Genomic DNA, 7497 nt, shown 5'->3' on the forward strand with positions numbered 1-7497 from the left:
ATTTCATCACACATTGACTTCAATTAAAATATAAAATGCTTTTTATTTCTGCATATGCTCAATAAAGTTTACAACTTAAACATATTAGTTTTGAAGGCATATTTGACAAACCTTGAAATTAAAAGACAAGCATTTAAATAATTTAAACAAGGTGTTTGGAAAGCAAAGACTAGAAGCTCAACTGCACTAAATTTGAACGTACACACACATAAACACTTTTATGTTCTTTCTGTAAATACTCTTTTGTTATTAACTTTATGCATCAAAATAGCCGCATTTGAAACACCTTCTGTATCAGTTAATAGTCTTAGTTAGAACCTGGTCTCAATCCTAAAGTGGGCTTGATCTAGAAAGTAAACCTTTCACAACTTCTTCAGTACACAGAAACCTTTTTAAAACAAACATTCCATAAAGTCTAATATAGTTACATATTAGATATTGATATTCTAATATCCAATGTGGTCATAGCAGTCTTAATAACCAAAGCCATTTTTTTTTTTGCCATCCTTAGAACTCACTGGAGACAACCAGATCCAACATATTTCAAGGTACTGTGTGTGTGAATGAACACTTCCTTTTGCTTCATATATGTGCACTGTACATCTGTTCTGGATTATACTTTTTATTTGTGTATTTATAATTTAATTCATATTATGGGGTACCTCATTTTATTGCACTGCACTTTATTGCAGTTTGCAGAGACTGTGTTTTTTAGAAATTGAAGGTTTGTGGCAACCTGCATTGAGCAAGTCTATCTGAGCCATTTTTCCAACATGTGCTCACTTTGTGTCTCTGTGTCACATTTTGGTAATCCTCACAATATTTCAAATTTTTTATTATAATTAAACCTATTATGGGTGATCTATAATCAGTGATCTATGATGTTACTATTGTAATTGTTTTGGGGTACCATGAACTTGGGGTGCACATATAAGACAATGAACTTAATTATTAAGTGTTGTGTGTTCTGACTGCTCCATCAAACATTTATTCCCCTATCTCTCTCACCACCTTCAGCCTCCTTATTTCTGAGCCACAATAATATTTAAGTTAGGCCAATTAATATCCCTACAATGACTTCTAAGTGTTCAAGGAAAAGGAAGAATCACAGGTCTCTTACTTTAAATCAAAATCTAGATATGATTAAACTTAGTGAGGAAGGCATGTCAAAAGCTGAGACAGGCTGAAAACTAGGCCTCTTGCACCAGTGAGCCAAGGTGTGAATACAAAGGAAAAGGTCTTGAAGGAAGTTAAAAGTGCTACTCCAGTGAACACACCAATAACAAGAGAGCAAAATAGGCTTTTGCTCATATGGAAAAAGTTTCAGTTGTCTGGACAGAAGATCTAACCAGCTACAACATTTCCTTAAGTCAAAGCCTAATCCAGAGCAAGGTTCTAATTCTTTTCAATTCTAGGAAGGCTTAGAGAGGTGAGGAAGCTTCAGAAGTAAAGTTTGAAGATAGCAGAGGTTGGTTCATGAGATTTAAGAAAAGAAGCCATCTTAATAACATACATAAGTTCAAGGTGGAGCAGCAAGTACTAACCCAGAAGCTGCAGCAAGTTATCCAGAAGATCTAGCTAAAGTAATTGATGAAGGTGGTTACACTATACAACAGATTTGTAGTGGAGATGAAACAGCCTTATATTGGAAGAAGATGCCTTCTAGGGCTTCCATAGCTAGAGAAGAGAAGTCAGTGCCCAACTTGAAAGCTTCAGAAAACAGGTTGACCCTCTTGTTAGGAGCTAATACAGCTGGTGACTTTAAGTTGAAGCCAATGCTCATTTATTTTCCAAAAATCCTTGGGCCCTTAAGAAATTTGCTAAATCCATTCTGCCTGTGCTCTATAAAGGTGACAACAAAGTCTGGATAACTACACACCTGTTTATAGCATGGTTTACAAAATATTTTAAGCCCACTGTTGAGACCTACTGTTGGGGGTTGGGGGGAAGACTTCTTTCTAAATATTACTGCTCATTGACAATGCACCTGCTCACCCGAGAGCTCCAATGGTGATATAGAAGCAGATTCATGCTGTTTTCATGCCTGCTAACACAACATCCATTCTGCAGCCCATGGATCAAGGAGTAACTTCAACATTCACATCTTATTATTTCAGAAGTACATTTTGTAAGGCTATAGATGCCGTATAGTTATTCCTCTGATGCATCTTTGCAAAGTAAATCGAAAACCTTCTGGAAAGGGTTCACCATTCTAGATGCCATTGAGAACATTTGATTCATGGAGGAGGTCAAAATATCAATGTTAGTAGGAGTCTGGAAGAAGTTGATTCCAACACTCATGTATGACTTTGAGGAATTTAAGACTTCAGTGAAGGAAATAACTGCAGATGTGATGGAAATAGCAAGAGAAGTAGAACTAGAAGTGGAGCCTGAAGATGTGACGGAGTTCCCACCATCTCATGATGAAACTTTAATGAGCAAATGAAGTGGCTTCTTGACATGGAATATACTCCTGGTGAAGATACTGGGAACATTGTTAAAATGACAACAAAGGATTTAGAACATCACCAAAAGTTAATAAAGCAATGGCAGGGTTTGAAAGGATTCACTCCAATTTTGGAAGAAGTTCTATTGTAGATAAAATGCTATCAAACAGCATCGCATGTTACAGAGAAATCTTTCATGAAATGAAGAGTCGATGTGACAAACTTCATTGTTGTCTTATTTCAATAAATTGTCACAGTGACCCCAACCTTAGGCAACCACCACTCTGATCAGCAGCTCTGAACATCAAGGTAGGATCTTTGGCCCATAAAAAATTACAACACACTGAAGCCTCACATAATCGTTAACATTCTTTAAGAATAAAATATTTCTAATTAATGTATACACATTGTTTTAAAATACATAATGCTATTGCACATTCAACAGGCTACAGTATAGTGTAAATATAATTTACCAATAAGTTCACAAGACATATTATTGTGATATTCACGTTATGGCAGTGGTCTGTAACTGAACCTGAAATATCTCCAGGGTATCCTGTAGCTTCTCATGTCATGGAACTGATTTGCATTGGGTAAAAACTAAACAAGAGAGAAAAAAAGTAAAGGGCAAAAACGAAATTAACACACTCAGCCAAAATATACCTCAGCATGTATCATTCTGCATGAATTTTTCTTGGTACATGTTATTTACTACCACTATGCAGATTCATGTCTTTATTTAAGTTGTTTCCCTTTGCTATATCTTTAGTAAATTTCGGTTTCTCTTTTCTGCTTTTATTTTCAAGAACATCCTCTGTGCATATTCTGGATATCCTTTGTCTGACCTTCACATATAGAACATGTTTGCTTCCTTGTGTGACTTTCACCAGCCTGTTCTACGTGGCATTAGATACATATTCAGTGCCATCTCTCTAGTTCTTACCGTACTTAACATACATTTCATTTTAGTAATAATTAAATTGTTTTCTTTCCTTAGCTTTGCTTATCATTCATCTTATTCTATTTTCTCCGAGGCAATAGAAACAAATAAATAAAAGCATGGATTTTGGAGCTATACTGCCTGGATCCAATCTTTCTCTGTTCTGTAACCTTGTTCAAGTTACTTCACCTTTCTTTAACTCAGTTTTCTTATCTGAAAAATGGGAATTATAATACTATCTACCTCATTGGGTTGCTGTGGGGATTATATGAGCACCTAAGAGAGTACCTGACTAGAGGGGATTGAGCACTTAGAAACTGAATACATAGTAAGCACCATGTAAGCATTAGCTATTATCTCTTTTTTTGGATAGTCTCCTTTCTTTCTTGACTGATAAGTAAGAAGTTTCTTGTTTTGCTTATTTTTTTTAAAGAAGAGAGTTTAAAATCGACCTACTCTTTGCCTGAGAAAACCATTAATTGTTAATTAAAATCAAAATGATTAATTGCTATGAGCTAACACAGCAGCAGATAAATGATCCTAGAAAGTTAAAAGTCAGCTGAATTCCCATTGGATAGAATTGCTCAAAGTTCTTTGTGATGTCATATCTATTTCTAGAATAAACCTGAAAACTGATCTTTGTGTCTCCTTTGTTTTCCCTATTGCTTCCTTTCCAGCAGTTTTTTTTTTTTCAGGTTATAAATCAGATAAGATAGGGAATAAATATTTTTGTGTCCACAGAATTGTAGGAGCCCTTTCTGCCACTCCATGAAGTTGAATGTGGATCTTCTGTTTTGGTAGCCTGGCCACCTATTTGTGTTTTATAGTTTTGGGGTTTTTTTTCATGGAAAATGGTACTTGCAGTTTTTATTCTCCTCCTTTACAAAGGAATATTTCTTTCTGTTTTAATAGCATGAAATATGTAATAAAACATGCTATCAAATCATGATGTAAAAATGTTGGTTTCAAAATACACTTATGTTTTATACTATGTGAACTTTTCAACTCACCAGGCAAGAAACTATTTCTTAAAGTTCAGTCTGTTGAGATGATGCTGATATTAACATTCTATATAAATACCACCAACCAAGGGCTCCCAATTATGTCTTTTACAATCTCTAAGTAACAGCGTTGCAAAATTTTTGCACACTTTGTCAAGAATAATAACTTCATAATACTGCTTTGAATTAGCATGTCTCATTCCCTTACTAGATTATGAAGCTCTTTTGTTAAAAACAACTCTTTACTCCTGAGAAGAGAGCCAGGTACATATCTGGCATATAAAGCATATTTGTAAAGGTACATAAATCAATGTTAAAACGTTAAAAATAATTTTAACAAAACTTTTGAGATGGAGGACATTTATACAGTCAAAGCCACTATTCAATGAAATTAATAGGAATAGAGTACATGATATTTATCACCGAAAGTGTCTAAACTTACTAATTATTCTTAGGAATGTTTAAGGCTAAATACTACATTTTCATAGTATTTAACCTAATCTCACAGTTCTAAAAATTATTATCCAAATCCCTGCTCAGGTGGCATTTCTCATATCTATTAATCACAGCCCCTGTTATTTAGTGATACAATGAACAACAGAGCTTGGACAGAACTTTGTGAAAACAAAAGATAAGACAAAGCAAAATGAATAAATGTACCTATGATCAATGTTTGTTGGGTTTTCCAACAAAGCTACATTTTGTGTTTTAATAAATATTTCAAAAATCTTAACAGATACTGATGAATAACTTACATAGGCTTTATTTTTAATATATTCTGGTTAAATAAATGTAATTTTGCTCATATTACATTATGAATTGTTTTCATAAAATATTTTAATTTACTGTTTCCTGTTAATCTGATACATCTATTCCCCCACCAAAATATCTTTCTCTCTATATTTTATTTATTTACAAGTTGTTTTGACATTATATGAGCACAAGTATGAACTGTTCAATAGAAATACCGTAATTCATAAAATATATATAATTCATCAGTGAGGCTTTTGCCTAACTACCCGCTCTGCTCTGACTACCTGCCCAAATGCTGACCCTTGAGAAGATAGTCTCTAATAACTCAGATTCATAAAAAAGGTAGAGTTCAGTTATCTAGTATGCACCTAGGCAACCGGACTCACATTTGTCTTCCCCAAACGCTGATCTCTTCTCTAAATTTGTGCTGGCCTCCAATTGATCAGGAGACTGATTTGTAGCTAACACTTGTTATTTTTCCACTTCTCTTATCTGTTGCAGACCAAAGGAGATCACAATATGATTATCTGTGACATTATCTCTGATTCTTAACAATGGCTATCCTTCCACACAAACTGGAAGCAGCCACTGAAAAAACAGTCATGTCAAAAATGAACAGCAATAAAACTTTTGAGTAAGTAATGCTTGCACATGATACAGCATTTAAAAGAAAATGAATTTTCTTCTTTTTATATTTTCCCTTCAATGCCCCGAGTACCCTAACAGAGGTAGATTTCGTTTTCTCCTGTGTATGCTTCCAGAGATATTCTACGTTTACAGAATCATAACTGTTTATATTTCATCTTTTACAAAAATGGTCCCATAATATACACACTGTCTGAAACTTGTTTCTTTTTCACTGTTTTGTATAAATATATACTATTCCATATATGTGCCTATGGGGGAGTTTAGAAATCAGAGGAGTGAAGAGAGAGTGCTCTGGAGCATAAATTCGACAGTGAAGTTGTCCTTCATTGAAACAAAGAAACAAAGGGGTCACATTTTCATCTCGGTGTCAGTCAGTCGTGGGGGAAGGAGGACTCAACCTTCCCAGTGAGGCAATTGCAGTCAGCCAAGGCCAGTGATGAATCCAAAATAAAAGAAGGGCAGCCATTAATTCAAAGCAACTTACACTGGGTGTATTCAGTCAACACTTACAACAACTGGAGTACATGTGCATGGACCAACTAACAAAGAACTAGGTGGGGCACTACATTATTATACATACATTTTACTTAAATATTTTATTTGATGCTTGCTTTCACCTATAAGTCCTTAAAGAGCAATGAAACCATGCATCATGATGGGGGAATCCATAAAATATGTATTAAGCCTGGGAGACACTACAAGAGGACCTTGGACAAGGCCCTCAACAAGACCAATATACTACACCATGATCTCATTCACATCTTACAGAAAACATGAATTTCAAACCTAGCACCCAATCTTCTCATGTCTCCTACAGGGACTGGCTCAACTGTTAAGTTTGATTCTCCATAGCTGAGGGCTGGGGACAAGTTCTCAACCAACAGAAAAAGGACCCCCCCCCCTGCAAAAAAAAAATACAATGAAGCCTAAAGCCACTTCAAAGACCTTTGAAGAAAACAGTGAAAGGGCCTGGGCTCTGTGTAAGCCAGGAAGAGAGCCTGAGTACTGACACAATGAAAAGCATTGACACAGGAATGGGAGTCTGAGTCTGGGAGAAGAGTAAAATATGGTCTCAATTTTTTTGAGAAATGGGAGAATGTAATGAGTATAATTTTTTGGTGTTTTTAAGTCAACTGGGATCATGTTCCAAAAGCAGAGTTTTAAATAAAAATAAGAAGGAATCCTGAAAGGGTGTATACTCAGAGGACAGAGAATAAATTCAATGTAAAATGTAGATGAACTAGACAAGGAGATGGAGGGAGAAGATGTAGTTGGAGATGTGTTTAGAGTCAGATTTTGAAGTAACTATTAAATAGCTACAGTCGTCTTATAAATAGAACAATAAAAATCTTTAAAATTGGAAACTAGAATTAAAGCAATGTACTCTCCTAGAGTGTAGGTTTTGTTTTACTGAGCTGGGAATTACAATAATATAATAATATTGGCTTAATTCAAATTCTATAGTTCACAGAATGAATTCCAGGTAAATAATCTGTATAATCACTTATGATTGTTATACAAAGATAACAAGATTGTATCTTATTGGACATTACCACCAAGAGCCAAAGTGAAATATGTTTTATGTCATGATAACAATATATAGTGACAACAATAGTATATTTTTAGCTTTAATTTTTAAAATAACTTTTTTTTTGCACTGTTAAAATAAGGTCTAAATTGAAAACTACTGTATTCTTCCTTTAGATAT

The 7497-nt window shown here is 34.6% G+C and overlaps 1 pseudogene; it reads left to right on the top strand.

Moving 5' to 3' along the window:
- Positions 1-1073: 1073 nt before the first annotated feature.
- On the top strand, positions 1074-2776 carry LOC134372748 (tigger transposable element-derived protein 1-like; annotated as a pseudogene).
- Positions 2777-7497: the final 4721 nt, after the last annotated feature.

The sequence above is a fragment of the Cynocephalus volans genome, chromosome 3 (genome assembly GCF_027409185.1).
Source record: "Cynocephalus volans isolate mCynVol1 chromosome 3, mCynVol1.pri, whole genome shotgun sequence".
Taxonomy (NCBI): domain Eukaryota; kingdom Metazoa; phylum Chordata; class Mammalia; order Dermoptera; family Cynocephalidae; genus Cynocephalus; species Cynocephalus volans.